The following is a 17,266-nucleotide window of genomic DNA, read 5'->3' on the forward strand; positions in this document are numbered from 1 at the left end:
ACACTGCGACGGCCTCTGAGAAGATCTTAGATACTCTGTTCATTAATCAGTTGAATAATTGATGTGAGCGGATATTTCGCTGCGCTGATGAACTGCTCTCTGAACTTGGACTGAGTTACCCCATAAATAAACGTGTTCGTGCAGCAACTTAATATCATCAGCATGAGTCCAGAGTGTTGAAGTATGTATTCCGAATCGTTGTAATTATATGGATCCAATCCGGCGATGATGTAATAAAGGAATTCGGCAACGAATACCGACCACAGGATGACGAAGCTTCCGGAGATGGTGAGAAGTAAGATCACAGACCTCCTCCTGCTCTCCATCTCTGGATCACTGCGGTTCGCAGCCTTGTTCTGACCCCTCAACCCCTTACGGACGCGACTCGTCACCAAAATATGTCTGACTGTCAGAGCGTTGAATAGTAGTATTAACAGGAAAGGGAGTAATGGCGTTAGACCTGTGCTAAACCAGTCATATCCCACCCATCCGGGATCCGTATAGTAGCCCGGCTTCATAATACAGTTCCAGGGTATATTGTCAATCACTTTCACAGGATGAAATGTAAAGAAGTAGGGTACATTTTTAACACAGATCAGAACGCCGGTTGTTGTCAGAACCACAGCCGCAGTTTTCCCGGTGCAATACTTCGTTTTCCGTTTCTGACAACAGATGGCGACAAACCGATCAAATGTAAACATGACGGTGAACCAGACAGAACAGTCAGTGGCTGCCTGTCCCAGGACACCGATCACACTGCATACGGGGGTGATGTCCAGGAAAGTCCCGGGGAAGTAATAATAACTGATCCGCCACAATATGACATTAAAGATGATGGTTAGTAGATCTGCCGTTGCCATGGCCACCAGGTAGCGAGTGGTGCAGGTAGAGAGGCCGCACTTTCCCCGGGACAAGATCACAATCGCCACTAAATTCACTGGGGAACAGCAAACAGAGTGAGTGAATTACTGTCTCACGGATCAGAGGGTCTCAGGGCAGTGACAAGCTGGAAATCGAGAACAATCAAACTGTTCAGACAACTCATTTCTGGGGGTTTAAAAGGAGTAATGCGGGAATCTCAGATCCCTCTCACGAATGCATGCGGGGTGAACGGAGAAGGTACTCGATACTGGAAAAGGAACAGGGTTTGGGAAGGAGGCGTTATCAACGGATCTCCGAGAGCGCTTGAAAGAAATCAATATAAATCTCCCCCCGTCAGGTTTTGGACTGATGTGTAAAACCTGGGTACCTCGGCAACTTTCTCGGCGATGCTGATTACCGCGTTCCTGTCACCTATGTCCTGGCACTCTCACTGTGCAGCGAAGTCCCGCTCCCTCCACCTCTATCCATCTACAAAGCTCAAAGCAAATTCAGTTCCACCGTTCCAATGCCTGCGTCTCCTTTTTCACTCCCCGTTTATCACCGGCACACAGCACCCGCCCCTCCCCCACCTCCGATTGGATGGGTTCTTTTAAATTCCGCAACTACCCTTGGCCGGGGTTCCTTCACCCGCTCTCAACGAATCCGATCAGAAAGTTTCAATTTTCGTTTTTGAGGTTTATGCTTCACCCGCTGAACTTTAAAGTGTTTAGCACGCTAGTGCTTATACCATCAAAGACAGTGTCGGTACTCCAAAAGATCTGCCTCTTTTGGGGACGCTCCGAATTACTTCAGCAATATTCTAAATGTTTCAAAGCATATTGTACAAGAACGGAGTATCGCGTGCACCTTACCCCATCTGACCCCTAACGGACGCCACTGGGCTTGCTCTTAACTCCTGCTTCACTTCACGGATAACAGGGCGTGGTAATAAACCCTGGCACAAAACACGCACACAGCCACCTTACTTGACTTATATTCGGAGTCTGACTTACAAATGCAATCGACCACTCTTCCCTGAATCTCAAAGTCCATTCGCTTCCCGAATTTGTTAATTTGCTTGTGTTCTTACCAGGGACACCGATCACGGCAATGACCAAGTACCATATCTTCCTCACACGGTAAAAGGTTTCAAGCATGCTGTCTGAGATTCAGCCTGTCTTCTAACTGTCCGCGATCTCGCTGGAGAAACTCTGAGCTGACGAATCTCCACGCTCATTCATTTATACTCGCTCCATCACACGAACTATTTAATATCACACAAGGCTGAAGTGTTTTCGAAAAGCTGAGGTTAAAATAATCATGATGTCATTCAAGTAAACTCCCAGTTGTGATGCGTTATGAATAGCTTGACACGAAATTGCAAAATCTCAAAGATGAAGAAATGACGATTGGAGAAGTCAGTGACTGTTGTTGTGAAACAATCTCAGACTCATCTCTCGGTTTCATGATTGTTATTGTTGATCTTGTCCATTCCGAGGATCCATGGACTTTGTCACCATAGATCAATGTTATCCTGTCAATGGGCTGCTCTGTTTCACTTTGGGAATTGTCTCGGTTATAGATCTCGCAATAGAAATATAAAATAAAGAATAAGATATTTGTACGTTCCTGTAACATAGTGAAGAACCTTAAACTAATATCACATTCAGGCTCACGGAGATATTTTATGCACGTAAACGTTTAATCAATTTTACTGCAATACGCACGATATTATGGAGGAACCAAACAGTTTAGAAGGCATCTTTGGAAATTATTAATCTGTCGACCTTTCTGGTCAAGACATTTCTTCAAATTAATTAACACTTGGTCGTACCTCACCTCCATCAACAGAAGCGAGATTTCCCAGTGGCAAACAATTTTCTTTCCGATCCCCGTTCACGGCACGATATGTCGACCTGTGGCTTGCTCTCGTGCCCCAATGAGGCTACTCTCAGGCCGGGTGAGCTATACCTCGAATTCCGTCCAGGTAGCCTGCAATCTCATGGCAAGAACATCGATTTCCGTTGAGTTCCGGTATTTTCCTCTCTTTCCTTTCCCCACTTCGGCCTCTTAACTCTCCGGCTGATCTGCCTATCGCCTTCCCATGATGCCCCTCTTCCTCCCCTTTTCCTTGGATCCACTCTCCTCTCCTATCAGCTTCCTTCTTATGCAGCCCTTTGCCTTGTTCACCTATCATCACCCAGACTGTTATTTCGCCAACCTGGCAACACCCATTCCCTTCTAGCTTATCCTTCCTCTCCCCGAGGTTCTTATTCTACCATCTTCCTACTTCCTTTCTACCCCCTGATGAAGGGCCTTGGCCCGAAACGTCGTTTGTTTGTTCATTTCCATAGATGCTGCCTGACCTGCGGAGATACCCTCAGCGTTTTATATGTCAATACAATTGATATACATGCAGTACTTCGTGTAGTAAACCAGCGGCCACCAATGCTCGCACCGGTATGAAGCAAAGTAATTCAACCATGAACTACACATGACCCTCGAATTTGTGTATATGTTTAAACCGACACAGCATCTGCATTCATTACATTTGTAACAACAATTGTTTGGCAGATGCGCTAAATTGCTAGCGTTGTTGATAGTCTTGTAGTCAATGGCGTTCACTTCCATTGTAAACACAACACAACATTGTTTATTCTGTTTTGAGTTTCCTAATATGCCGCCTCGTTTATGTATTGAATGGTCTGAACAGAATGGCTCCTGAGAAAAGCCCTTCACTCAATGGGTCGTCGGTTGTTGAATTAAATTAGTCATTTTGTCAGCTAGTCCGCGAAGGGCAGACAGGGGTCAATACTGAGGTACGAGGTTACCTTCCATGGGTGAGTGAGTATGGCTGGGATATTCACAAAGAGTGACGGGGTTCTCGGGAGTGCTGATGTGGACACGAAGAAAGAAATGGAAGTCCAAACATCAATAAAGGTATGGAAGCAGATTTACAATGGGGCATCCAATACGTTTTGAACAGATGACCTCACGGACGGGAAAAGTCATGATGCAATAATATATAATAGTAGCCTGATTTTCTGCTCCCCGTGAGTGATGGACGTGATTGCTGTGGAGCCGCTGCACAAGTGTTTCACCAGGAAATTGCCGAACGTGGAACATTTCCGATATCGGCGGAGAATCCGTCATTCTCTCCTTGAAGCGGAGGACCAGGGGGTGTTTCACACAGAAGCTAAACTATTATTAACGACATACAGTGGCTTGCAAAAGTCTGGGACACCACTGGTCAAAATTTATGTTACTGTGAATATTTAAGTGAAGAGAAGTTGAAATGATCTCCAGAAGTCATAAAGTTAAAGATGAAACTTTTTTTTCCAACATTTTAAGCAAGTTAATTATATTATTTTTCTTTTGTACAATTTAGGGTGAAAGATTGGAAAGGAGTGCCATTCAAAAGTTTGGACAGCGCAAGAGATTTGAGCTCTGAGATAACTTTGACCAAGGTCTCAGACCTTAATTAGCTTGTTAGGGCTGTGCCCTGCCGACCGAGCCTACTGCACTTTCAGGGTTCACAATGATGTCTCCACTACATTGGAAAATAAAACACAACCTGGATTTGCTCGGACTGCGAGCGTGGTTGATCCTGAGCTCATCACAATTTAAAGCTTAATCCACTGGTATTCGGACTTCTTTCCTCTGTCTGGGCCTTCTCCACTGCCATCGTAGTCATAACATAAATGAGGAGAACAGCATCTCATCTTCCAACTGGACACCTCACAACGATAGGGAACACACTGTTGTTTTGTTTATTATTCCGGCTGAATCATCTTTCGTTGTTACTCCGATGATGCCCATGACTCCTTCCTGCCCCGGTACCATATAATCCTAAATAACGGCCAGTATTTCGCATAAAGTTCCATGGTCAAATTGATCTTTCACCGCCCTGTCATCTCCATGCTGCAAATTGGCACAATTGCACCCTTGACTCAATCCTGTGGGTTAGTGTTAACGGGGTTTCACTTTCTACACACTCTGCTACTTTGGGCTAGGAATAACGATGATAGCAGAACCAGGATATGGAACTGGGAACTAGGAGCCTGGGCGTGGACTCCGAGCCAGAGGCTGGACAAGGACCCATAACCTGGGTCTTGACTCGGGGTCGGACTCCAGAAACAGGAGAGGACATAACGAGGCTACAGGACGAGGAGAGGCAACCGGACTGGACGAGAAACTCATGGACAGGACAAGGGAACCCCAGCACAGGACGTGGGAACCCAGCACTGGGCTGGGCAAGTTACTCCTGGTCTGGGCGAGGCACATGACAAGACGAGAACACAAAGCCGTGGCTTGGACAGGACAAGGATCTTGAACGTGACTGGGACTGAACGAGACCCCGAATCCTTGACTTGGTCGAGTAAGAGACAGGAACGCAGAGCATGGGTTGTGTGAGAGACAGGAACGCAGAGCCTGGGTCGAGGAAGAGACAGGAACGCAGAACCTGGGTCGAGGAAGAGACAGGAACGCAGAGCCTGGGTCGAGGGAGAGACAGGAACGCAGAGCCTGGGTCGAGGAAGAGACAGGAACGCAGAGCCTGGGTCGAGGAAGAGACAGGAACGGAGAACCTGGGTCGAGGAAGAGACAGGAACGCAGAGCCTGGGTCGAAGGAGAGACAGGAACGCAGAGCCTGGGCCGAGGAAGAGACAGGAACGCAGAATCTGGGTCGAGGAAGAGACAGGAATGCAGAGCCTGGGTCGAGGGAGAGACAGGAACACAGAGCCTGGGTCGAGCGATAGACACAAACATGGAAAACAAGAGCCGGGACCCCTCCTTGGGTACAGTACGTAGGGCCGGGACACATTACACAGAACACTGAAAACAACGAGAAAGATTCCAAAGCTAGGTAGCGGCAAAACGGCCGGACCCACCTAGCGGAGGCGTGAACTTAAAGAGACAGTTCCAAACGGCGTGGCTCCAGACACAGGGAAGGCGAGGCAAAGTTCCAGGCAGATGCAAAGCTAGACGAGGAAAGGCTCCAGGCAGATGCAATAGACAATAGACAATGGACAATAGGTGTAGGCCACTCTGCCCTTCTAGCCAGCACCAGCATTCACTGTGATTATGGCTGATCATACACAATCAGTACCCCGTTCCTGCCCTCTCCCCATATCCCTTGACCCCGCTATCTATAAGAGCTCCATCGAACTCTCTCCCTTGAATGCATCCAGAGACTTGGCCTCCACTGCCTTCTGGGGCAGAGCATTTCACATATCCACCACTCTCTGGGTGAAAAAGTTTTTTCCGCATCTCAGTTCTAAATGGCCTACCCCTTATTCTTAAACTGTGGCCTCTAATTCTGGACTCACCCATCAGCGGCAACATGCTTCCTGCCTCCAGTGTGTCCAATCCCTTAATAATATTATTAAGGCAAGACAAGGCGACGCGAAGCAAGGCTCCAGGCACAGTTTGCAGGGCAGGGCTTCAAGCGTAGGGAAGGAAGGGAACAGTCCAGCCTCAGGGTAACGGCAATGATGGCCTGACTTACCCAATGGAGGCAAGGACCAGGAGGGACAGATCCCACCGTAGGGTAACGACACGGACGTCCTGACTTACCCCACGGAGGCGACGACAGGATACCGACAGCACGAAACCCACACAGAGGCAAGGACAGGATATTGACGACAGAAACCCCACAGAGAAAATGACAGGATACTGACAAGAAGAAAGAGACACCAGCCTCGAACCATAACAGCAACCGAGATCCGTGCCCGAAGGCAGTAAAGATCTCGGATCTTCTGGCCCACAGCAAAAGTGATTCCGGCCTCACCGGTGACACACGGGTCTCCTGCCGTGACGCCGACCCTTGACCCGGCCATCTCCAGAGCCCCGAGATCTCAGGCTTCCAAGTGCGGCCGAAACTCTCAGGCCGAACCCTGGGCATATCGGATACCGGACAGTTCCGATACTCCAGTCCCATTCCCGCAAAAACCGAAGTCAGCGTGTAGCTCCCGGTCAAGGTCTTCGAAAGAACCCTGAAAAGGAAAATGAAAACATGACAGATGGTAATGGAGCTGTTTCCGAAGATGCGTGCAAAGGAGTCATTTAGTGGCATCTTAGCTCTGCCTCTACAGCCGTGCAACTTGTTTCCGATCTGTGACCACTCTCCGTCTGAGGGAAAAATACACATTTCCCACCCGGTCACGGAGTTCTTCATAATAACACATGTCTGGCAAACTAATTTAGACCACAGCCTTTCCAGCAAAAAAAAAATGGCTGCCTATCGTTAGCTGATATTCGTGTCTCTCTGAGCCACAGTTTTCTGTTCTTGTTCAGTACTGGGTCCTATTCTACAACCCAGTTATCATCTGGCATCTCAGAATTGTTCCCCAAAATGTCATAACCTTGGACCAAGTATTCTCTCCTCTTCCTCTCCACAAGCCTCACTCAACCCCGCAGAGTTGTTCTCATTTAAGCCCATTAGGATATCGGCTACGTTCTGGAGAGTCGCAGCAGAATTTTCCCTTGCCATTTTGAATCCGCCACTGCAAACCCCTTTTCGAATATGAATACCGGCGAAAATTATTAATTGGTGTCTCTACGATACATTCTTTCTCGCCGTCTATTTGCCTCTATTGCTCCTCTTGCTCCAAGCACTTTCTACGACAGGTCGATTGGCCTCAGTATGTTCAGTGTCTGATTGTCGCTTAAACCAGTTTTAACCAAGTTGACCAGTGAACTTTCTTGCTCAGCTCTCTCCATTCTCATTCAATATTGAATATTCCTCTAAAATTTTAAATACACTTGACAGACCCCTCTGACATATAACCCTGGAATTCTCCTCTGAGGCGAAAGTTTCGAGAGATTGGAAAGTTTTATCAACTTCTGCACTCAAAATACTATCCTGAATTGTTCTCGAATTTCAAATCTAGACAGACCTCTCCTCTTATCGGTGCATTAACATACCGCGTCAGAAAAACAGCAATTCAATAACACAATGAACTCACTGCCCTGTAATCCATTAGCCACATGGTTCTGTCACTCAATATTTGGGAAATAAAAGTCCCCTGTACCTGTAACATCAATCTCAGAACTTGCTTGTTTTGTATTGTAATTGAGAAGAAGGTAACGCAAAGCCTCAGAGTGGAGACTTCGCTGGTCATGGTGAATGAAGGAAAACAACGAAGCTGTGATAAAGATTTGGATGATTACTCATGGGACAATGTGAAGCAAGGAGGGTAAACGAAACCAGAGAGAAAGGATGCTTAATTGAGAATTGGGTAGAATGGCGGCAGCAAACTGAAGTACAGCGGGACCGATTACAAGAAACAATAATGCTTTCCATGATGTGGAGACTCTTCTTGAAGAGAAACTGACACCGTAAGGAGAGGGCAACATATTTGCGAGGAGGGCGGGTGCGAGGAGCGAGAAATAATGCATTTGAATCAGTTTCTGATGGTTTGTGAAAGAAGAATGAGTGATAAGAGGCAAATCAGCTTGTAGCGATGTTGAAGGATTGAGTGCAATGTATACTGATTTAAATCAGGAGTGGTGCAATTCCTCATGGTTATGACTAGGATAGGCAGCCCACTTCCAAACATCTCCTGCCAGTACTCAAACAGGACTATGTTACCTTCTTCCAACCCCTTCCCCACATGCGACCAGTGAGAAAGTCGCAAAGGAAGGAGACAGAGGCAGGAATCTGAAAGCGGAATATAGCATGCACTGCATCCTTTCTGCCTCACCTGGAAGCTTTTGTGCCAGAACACCTCGCTGCCTTGTAAACTCTCAGAATTACATTCTCCACACTGGACTGTGCGAAAATACATGGATAGGTGAGCAAGTGAAGAATTAAATAATCCGTTAAATCACTTCTAGGTATTAACAGAGGATACCGCTGGACGTGCTAATCAGACAAGCGCCAAGCACCTGACCATAGTTACGTCAGATCCATGAATGGTGGTCCAAGCGCTATAATGAATCAACATGACATCGAGACATTTCAGAGCCAGAAGTCACATAAATTTCGTTCGGAACTTTAGTGTGTCGCAGCACTGACAACATAGAAAATCTATGGTAATGTTTCATCGGTCTGTCATTACACCCACGGAGTGGTGACTCAATATGGAGTATGGAGTACTCAGCATGGGTACTCAGTACAAAGTTATCGCGTTTGAAGAAGTAAGTGCAGGCGTGAGTATATGAGGGACGACACACCTTATACCTTTAATTAGGTGATAAAGGCGATAGTTCCGGACCGGATTTGGTAGGCAAATGTTCCCAGTAACACACACAAAATGCTGGTGGAACGCGACAGGCCTTGCAGCATCTTCAGGGAGAAACGCTGTCGACGTTTCGGGCCGAGACCAGTACCCTGTTAAATATATATATTCATTCAGCGGTGGTTATGGGGATTGCTAACCATGATTCTATAAAACAAAACTTTCATTTAAATTACATCGTATGTTTGAGCGGAATTTAGAGGTCAGAAGACGTGGAAGTCGCTGGGGATTCGGTGAATCGATGACTGCATGTTTTAAATTGTTGAATATCAACTTGAGACGATACATAGCCTCCAACGTCCATATGCTTGAAACTGGAAAGGATTTCTTAAATGTTTGAAAGATTCTAATTATTGCTTAGTTGTTAACTGTTCAACACTTAATGGTACGACGTGTTCTGCAAACGCTTATAATGTGAATGCATCGAGATTGTAAAATATTGCACGAGGACAGGAAGTTTGCGGGTTCACTAGAAAAACAAGGAGAGGTAATTCGGTCGTAAATGATCGGAAAGCAGTCGTGTCTTTGTTAGGTTTGTATTAACAGGAAGTATGAATTAATCCTCTGTTTTATCACAGGATATGACTGTCTGGAAAAGTCTGGTTCTTTGAGTGAAATGCATTTCCAGGTACTGAGTTGAATTTCAGAGAGTGGGTCTTCCCGAAATTATATGAAGTGTTAGTGTATGTGGGCCGCAAACACCCCGATCTTTCTTTCCTCTGGTTCTAGGAATGTTTGATAAGGGATTACATCCTTGTATTTAACTGTTTATTCTGTATGCGCCAGTTATCTACAACGGTTTTGAACGTAGAAAAGCGCATGTTTGCACTTTGTTTTGCATGTACGTGTGTATTTATATTGTGTTCTTTTACTTGTCTACCTAGTTATTGATTTCAGAGGGAGTCGCCGATTTCACACCGGCCAGGTAGAATCCTGGTAAAAAGGTATCCATGTATGATAAACCCACTATTCAAAGGGAAATTGGTATTAGGATAAATGTATTTGTACCGAATTAGGAATTTGATTTTGGGATTTTTGGAATGCTAGTTCACTTGCCTGTTCAGACTTTAATTTGACCATCCTGCAGCACTTAGATAAACGCTGAATCTCAGAATGCAACTGCACGTTATACTGCATCATCCGATATATTTGGATAGCTCCACCAGATGCTGCTAAATGTCGACTTTGGGGCCTCCATTGGAAAAGGTTGTTACGATGTTAATGTAGCATCCGCCCTGTTCTATGTAACGGGCGTACAGATTATACAGTATAACGTGCGGTCCCATCCTGAAATTCACCATTTTGCTGACATCAGTGAATTATCCAAGTGCTGCAGGACGGACAGATTACAGTCTGCCTCTCTGAGCACTGTAACAGCAGAGTCGAGATAAACTGGTAAACTGTACTAACCTTTATACCTTCTTGCGGAACATCGCCGGTCCCTGTCCTCCAGGCAGAATTCCCTCCAATTACTATCTAATCTTCCAATTTGCTAATTCTGAATCCACGAAACCAGGTTTCCCTAGATGGAAAGCCATCTAAGTTTCGGAACGTGCCGACCATGCCGAGCCCGGTCAAACACCTTACAAAGTTAATACATCCCACATCGACTTCGGACTTAAGCGGTATTTTTTTTCAATTTCAAAGAAATCAGTCATGGGCAAAAATGATTACCATCCATTACAAAACCATGCTGCCTATCCCCAATCAGAATACGTTTCTCGAGACACTCATAGATTCCCTCCTTAAAAGTCCTCTCCAATAGCTTGCCAACAACTGACGGAAGACTCACTGGCCTGTAAATCTCAGGACAATCTTCACGGAATTCTTGGAACAAAGAAAAAATCATTTGCCACCCTCCAATCCTCCGGTACTACTTCTGTAGATAGTGAGACCACAAGTATCATGCCCCAATTCGCAGCAATATCTTCGCCCGCTTTCAACAACGTATCTCCCTTCTAGCAAAGGCGAATGATTATTTTACTGTTTGATAAGTTTCCAGCGCATAATTGTTACCGTCGGTATATCTGTGTTTTTTTTACGCTTAATCCGCATTAATCAAGGTCCCGCTCACTGTTGACTATATAAGTAAAGTATCATTAAGGACCTTCACTACTTCCATGCACTTCAGACGAATGCTTACCATTTTGTCTTTCAGCTCTCACACCCTCTGTCTCGTCACTCTCCTGTTCTTCTCCTACCTTAATGCGACTTTCCAAGGACGCCTCATGTCCCTTTCTAAGTTCATTGTTCGTTTCCGTCCAGGCTACATTGTGACATTCTATAGCCGTGCCTGATCGTTTCTTCCTGACCCACAAATATCTTTCTTTCTTCTTCTTGACGAGGTATTCAATATCCTTGTCAACCAGGTTTACTTTACACTACCGTCCTTACTTCGCCTCAGTGAGACAAGTCTTTACTCAACCCCAATGCAAGTCGATAAAGAATCACCTGTTGTGCAGTTCAAGGAGCAAACCGTCTCCCGATTTCGGCTCCCAAGTTGTTACCCAATAGCAACAATTAAATACAGTCTACATCTATCCCGGTGTAGTTATCGGACATTTCGAATAGTTGACCTGCGAAGAGATCTATTACCTGATCCTTCTCCTTTTCTGGTGCAGGATCCAGGAGGGATTGTTTTCCATTGCGCCTGTCCGATAATTGTGCCAGGACTCATTTCTGGATGCAACTGCGAAATTCAGTCATATCTAAACCCTTTAACGCGGGGAAGTGCCGATGAAATTTATTGAAATTTAAGCTGCCTGTGACAACAGCTTGTTAATATGGCACCTGTCCAACATATATATCTCCGCATCTCCGCGCTGTTTCTGTATCTATGTGTATGTATACACCACACACACACACACCACACACACACACACACACACACACCACCCACACAAACACACACACACCACCCACACACACACGCACACCACACACACACCACACACACACACACACCACCCACACAAACACACACACACACCCACACACATATATATATATATATATAATTTTAATTTATTTCTATATATTTAATTTTTGGTGATGGGGTGCGAGTCTGTGGTCTGTACTGAATGCTCACAAACTAGTGATTGCTCGCTTTCTGCTCTGAGATCTACTCCCAGTCTATCAATAGACAGTCACTCCACGGTTCCTTCCCTTTCGGATTCTGCGTGCCTTCATACTCTCCCCGTGTTTCAATGGGACTCCCTTTACTGTCTTTTATCGGATTCCATTTTGAAACATATATGAACCCGGGAAAGACCAGCAGCCATTCCTGCCCTTGCGGTCTTGCATAAACTCTCAGTTGTGTGCTGGAAGTATAAAAAAGAAAGACAATCTAGCGACCAGTCCGTACCGGGTCTAATATTAGAAAGGGGAACGGATCAGGTGACAGATCTCTCCGCATGTCACTATTTCAGAACGACAGGGCAGAACTCTTCTTCATTTACCGTACATGGGAATATGACCAGGGAGCATGAGATGTATTGAACTGGACATCTGCGATGTGTGGTGCCAACTGGCCAGAACATGAAATGGTAGAAAGGAAATAATGTACTGACGGAAATGCACAACAGATATGTGCAGATTGATCAGAAAATACTTACATGGGTTCAGTATAGGCTTGTCTCATTGAGGCAAAGGATGATAGCGTAAAGTAACCCTTGCTGACAAGAAATATGGAACAGCTCATCAAGAGGAGGAAAGGTAGATACTTAAGGTTTAGGATCAGATAGGGTTATGGCGAGTCACAATGTAGACAGAAAAGAATTTAACAAAGGACTTCAAAGTTAGAAGCGGAGTAAAGATGCTCTAAGATAAGTGAAGAACAGGAGGAGACTGTGGAGAGTGTAGGCAGATAAGAGGTAAAAGCGGAAAACTTGTGTCTGGAGTCCAAGGAGGCGGTGAAGCTCCTCACTGAATACATTGAGCAATGTGAACACAGCGTCAAAAGATAGATATGCTCGAACATGCCGACGCCTGAAAGAGGATGTGATAGAAACTTGGAAAACATGATAGATGATTCCCCGATATCGGAAGGGATATACTCCAGTTAATAGATGATTCCCCGCTATCGGAAGGGATATACTCCAGGTGATAGTTGATTCCCCGATACCGGAAGGGATATACTCCGGGTAATTTTGGAAGGTGAGCTCAGATATTGTTGAGCTTTTGGACAGGATATTTGTGTCTTCGTCGGCCACGGAAGTAGAACTAGATGATTGGAGGGTGAAGATTTTATTCATTTGTTGACGAAAAATAATAGGGATACTTCTTGGAATTATTGACCAGAGAGTCTTACATCCAGTAGAGGGGTAAACTACTGGAGGGGATTATTGAAGAAGGAATTTATGAGTATTTAGAGAAACGTAGTCTGGTTAAGGACAGACAACATGGCATGTTGTCCTTTATGAGTCAGATTGAATTATATGAAAAAGTGAAAATAAAACAAACAGAAGAATCAGATCAGTCGATGTGAGTGCATTAATTACGGTCAAGTATTTGATCAGTTCCCCAAAGTGGACTCATTCAGAAAGTCAGGAGGCATGGGATCGAGGGAAACCTGGCTGCGTTGATTCAGAATTGGCTTCCTCACAGAAGGCAGGTGATACAGTTGATAGAGTCAATTCTGGCTGGAAGACAGCGGGCAGCCGTGTTCCGCATGCAGAGTCGAAATTTCGATACACTTTTTAACTTTATTTCGAGTATGCAGTTAAACTGCTGAAATAGGGCGGAGGGAAATAGTCGATTTAATCTGAACACAGAGCAGCACCTGGATAATTTATGGAATTAAGACTGACGACGTAAGCAAATCGCTGAGTGATTCACTGCACCAGCACGTTGTCTAAACTACCTGTCATTTACGTATTACAGGGCAAATGCTACATTGACTTCAAGGCACGACAGCTTAAAACCAGCATTTCGAAGTGTTCAGCAGCAGCTTTTGCTGCTCATTAAAATAACCAGCCTTTGCAAAATGCCAATTTCAAATTCCCAATTGAAGTACACACCATTTTATCATAATGCCAATTTACCTCTGAATCGTGGTTTTATCGCATCGAGTGCAGACTCGCTCATATTTCGATCTATTTAACCCTGAATCCACATGGCCGGTGTGGAATCTGTGTCTCCATCTGAAATCATTAATAAATGAAACAAACAAATTTACACAAACTAAAATCGCAGCGAAAGCAAAGCAAATATGTAGGCTTACACTTGTCTTCCTTCTAAACCATCACAGGCAATTGGGGAATGCAGAATAAACAACTTCCAACGTTTCCATCTTCTCATGCAATAACCATCCCTTTACTCAGTCTCCATGCTTTAATGTGTGCGAGGCCAGAGGGATCGAACAGTATCAACGACTGTCTAGATTAGTCGGTGCTGTGAGACACTAAAGTTCTAACCTGGACATACAGTCTGTCAGCCATAGGAAACCACTGCACAGAAACAGGGTCTCCAGCCCGTCAGGTCCGGGAGGAATTGTTTAAACTGCCTACTGCCATCGGCCCCACCAGGACCCTTTCATCCGTGGATTTCTCCAATCACCTCTTAAACGTTGACATCGGAAACACAATTATCATTTGTGTTGGCAACACTCTGACCACCCTCTGAGAGAAGACGTTTTCATTCATGTTTCCCTTAAACATTTCACATTTCACCCTTCACCTTTGATTCTCAGTTGTATTCTCGCCCAACATCAGTGGATAAACCCCGCTTGCATTTACACTCTCTGTACGCTTCATAATGTTGTATACCTCTATCAAATCTCCCCTCTGTCTTCTACCTGCTCGGAGATAAAACGCTGTCATATGTAATCTTTCCTTTTAATTAAAAACATTAAGTGCGTCACGGCACTAGCCGTGTAATTTTCTTCGGCATTATTTTAACTTTATTTCCATCTTTGCCGCACACAGTATTCCACATTAGGCCCCGATAAAGCCTTAAACAACAGCAAAGTAACGTCACAACTCCTGCACTCAGTACTTTGGTCTATGAAGGCGAATGTGCGAAAATCTTTTTTTCTTACGACCCTGTCTAACTGTGGTGCAACTTTCATTGAATTATGGAATTATTCCCAGACTCGTTTCTTCTATCGTCCTCCTCAGTGCCCTATTTTTGATTGTGTCAGACCAACTCTGTCTGGTCCGCCAAAGTGCAAAATCTAACTCTTGTCTGTGTTAAATGCGATCTGACAGTTTTCAACCCATTTTTCCAGCTGGTCCAGATTCCGCTTCATGCTCCGGTACTCTTCATCACTGTCGACTACACCCGCAATGTTGCTGTCATCGGCAAATTTGCTGATCTTGTTAACGATATTATCATCCAGATAGTTGATATAGATTACAAATAACAACGGGCGCAACACCGATCCCTCATCACAGGTCCGCAGTCACAGAGACATCCATCCATTACCACACTCTAGCTTCCCCACAGCATAGCCAATGGCGAATCCAATTTACTACCTCATCGTAAAAGCCAAAAGACTGATCCTTCCCGAGCATCCTCCCATACGGAACCTTGAGAAATTCTTTACTGAAGTCTCTTTTAGTCGGCATCCACTGCCTTGCCTTCCACACCATTCTTGGTAACTATCTCGTAAAGCTCTGTGAGATGGGTTAGACATGATCTACTACGCACGGGTCCATTCTGACTATCGCCAATGTTCTTGTTTGTCCAGTTACTTCCCTTCATACCCCATGACCAGCGTAGTCTGAACAACGAGGACAATTCATCATTACATAATACTTGGCGAGTCCATTCCGAGCAAAGCTATCGAGATCATCCTGCGGTCGGGACTGATATTTATGGCCTAATATTTTTTATGCACTTTATTATTCGACGCATTGAGAGTAGTCTGGAAGAGCAAGGCGTTGTAGCTTTAAATAATTAATCGATTTACTTAACTATAGCAAGATACGGTACGCTCGGTCGAACACAGAAGATGGAATACTTCAGCACAATGCACAAGGTTCTGATAGGATTTCAACTAATGTAAGTTCGATCTAACACATCCCCCATGCATTTCAATCAGAATCAAAGGTTTAAAAGGTACAATTGAAGAATCAGAACAGATTTAATATCACAGACATACGTCGCAAAATTGTTAACTTTTACGGTAGCAGTACAGTGAAATACAGGATAAATAAATATAGAGAAAACAAAACTGAGATACAGGTGGTAGCGGGGAGAAAAAGCTGTTCCTGAATCGCTGATCCCGAGCTTTCAGGCTTCTGTATCTCCCTGCCGGTGGTAACACTGTGTAGAGGGCACGTCCTGTTAGTGGGCAATGTTAATGATGGGCGCCGATGTGACAAGAATCATCCCTTGTAACAATGATCAATGAGATACAGAGAATCTGTATTTACCAACAAGTATCTGCTATTATTTCTACTAAAACCACGTAGAGTTACACACTGTCGCTGACAGCAACATCGCGGGAGTAGTCGACAGTGATGAATAGTACTGGAGCGTGAAAAGGAATCTGCACCAGCTGGAAAATGGGTTGAAAACACTTAACAAGTAGCTACACCTCTGAGCATTGTCTCAGGTTTATTGCTCTGATTAGATTGCCCCAGTGTCAAGAATCAGTTCAGAGTCCACGCCCTTCACATAACAAATGGCGACTTGTTTGAGTACGGTCTCAGGTTTAGCAGATCTTTACCTGAAGCTCCCTGTGTCCACGTTCAGTTCCTCTGATTAAATTATTCCAGTGTAAGAATCAGTTCATAGTCCAAAAAATGGGGGAAAACAGAGATAACTGGTTTGTCTGCTTCCCCTGTCCTTGATCAGTCTGTAGTTTCTTTTGGCCAACAATGTTTTATGAGCCATTCAATCTGACACGAATGTATCTTTCTTGTGTCTGATGTCGTCTGTATGTACAGGGGTGGATGATGGAGTATTTGCGGAAATGACGAGAGCTGTAGGGGTGGAAGGGGTTTACAGAAATACGGTGTGATATAGAGGTTGGAACGGTTTTGTTACGTGCCCTGTAACGGGTTAAAAGTATCAGCATAAATGGAAGACACCTGGAGTCTGGTATTGCCACAAATAAATCACTGTTCAATAGTATCTACGTAATCTCGTAATATAAAACCAGATAAATCAAACAGGTTAGCAGAGTTTATGCAAATGTAAGTGTATAAATATGAAACCGC

This window comes from Hypanus sabinus, unplaced genomic scaffold (genome assembly GCF_030144855.1).
Source record: "Hypanus sabinus isolate sHypSab1 unplaced genomic scaffold, sHypSab1.hap1 scaffold_736, whole genome shotgun sequence".
NCBI lineage: Eukaryota > Metazoa > Chordata > Chondrichthyes > Myliobatiformes > Dasyatidae > Hypanus > Hypanus sabinus.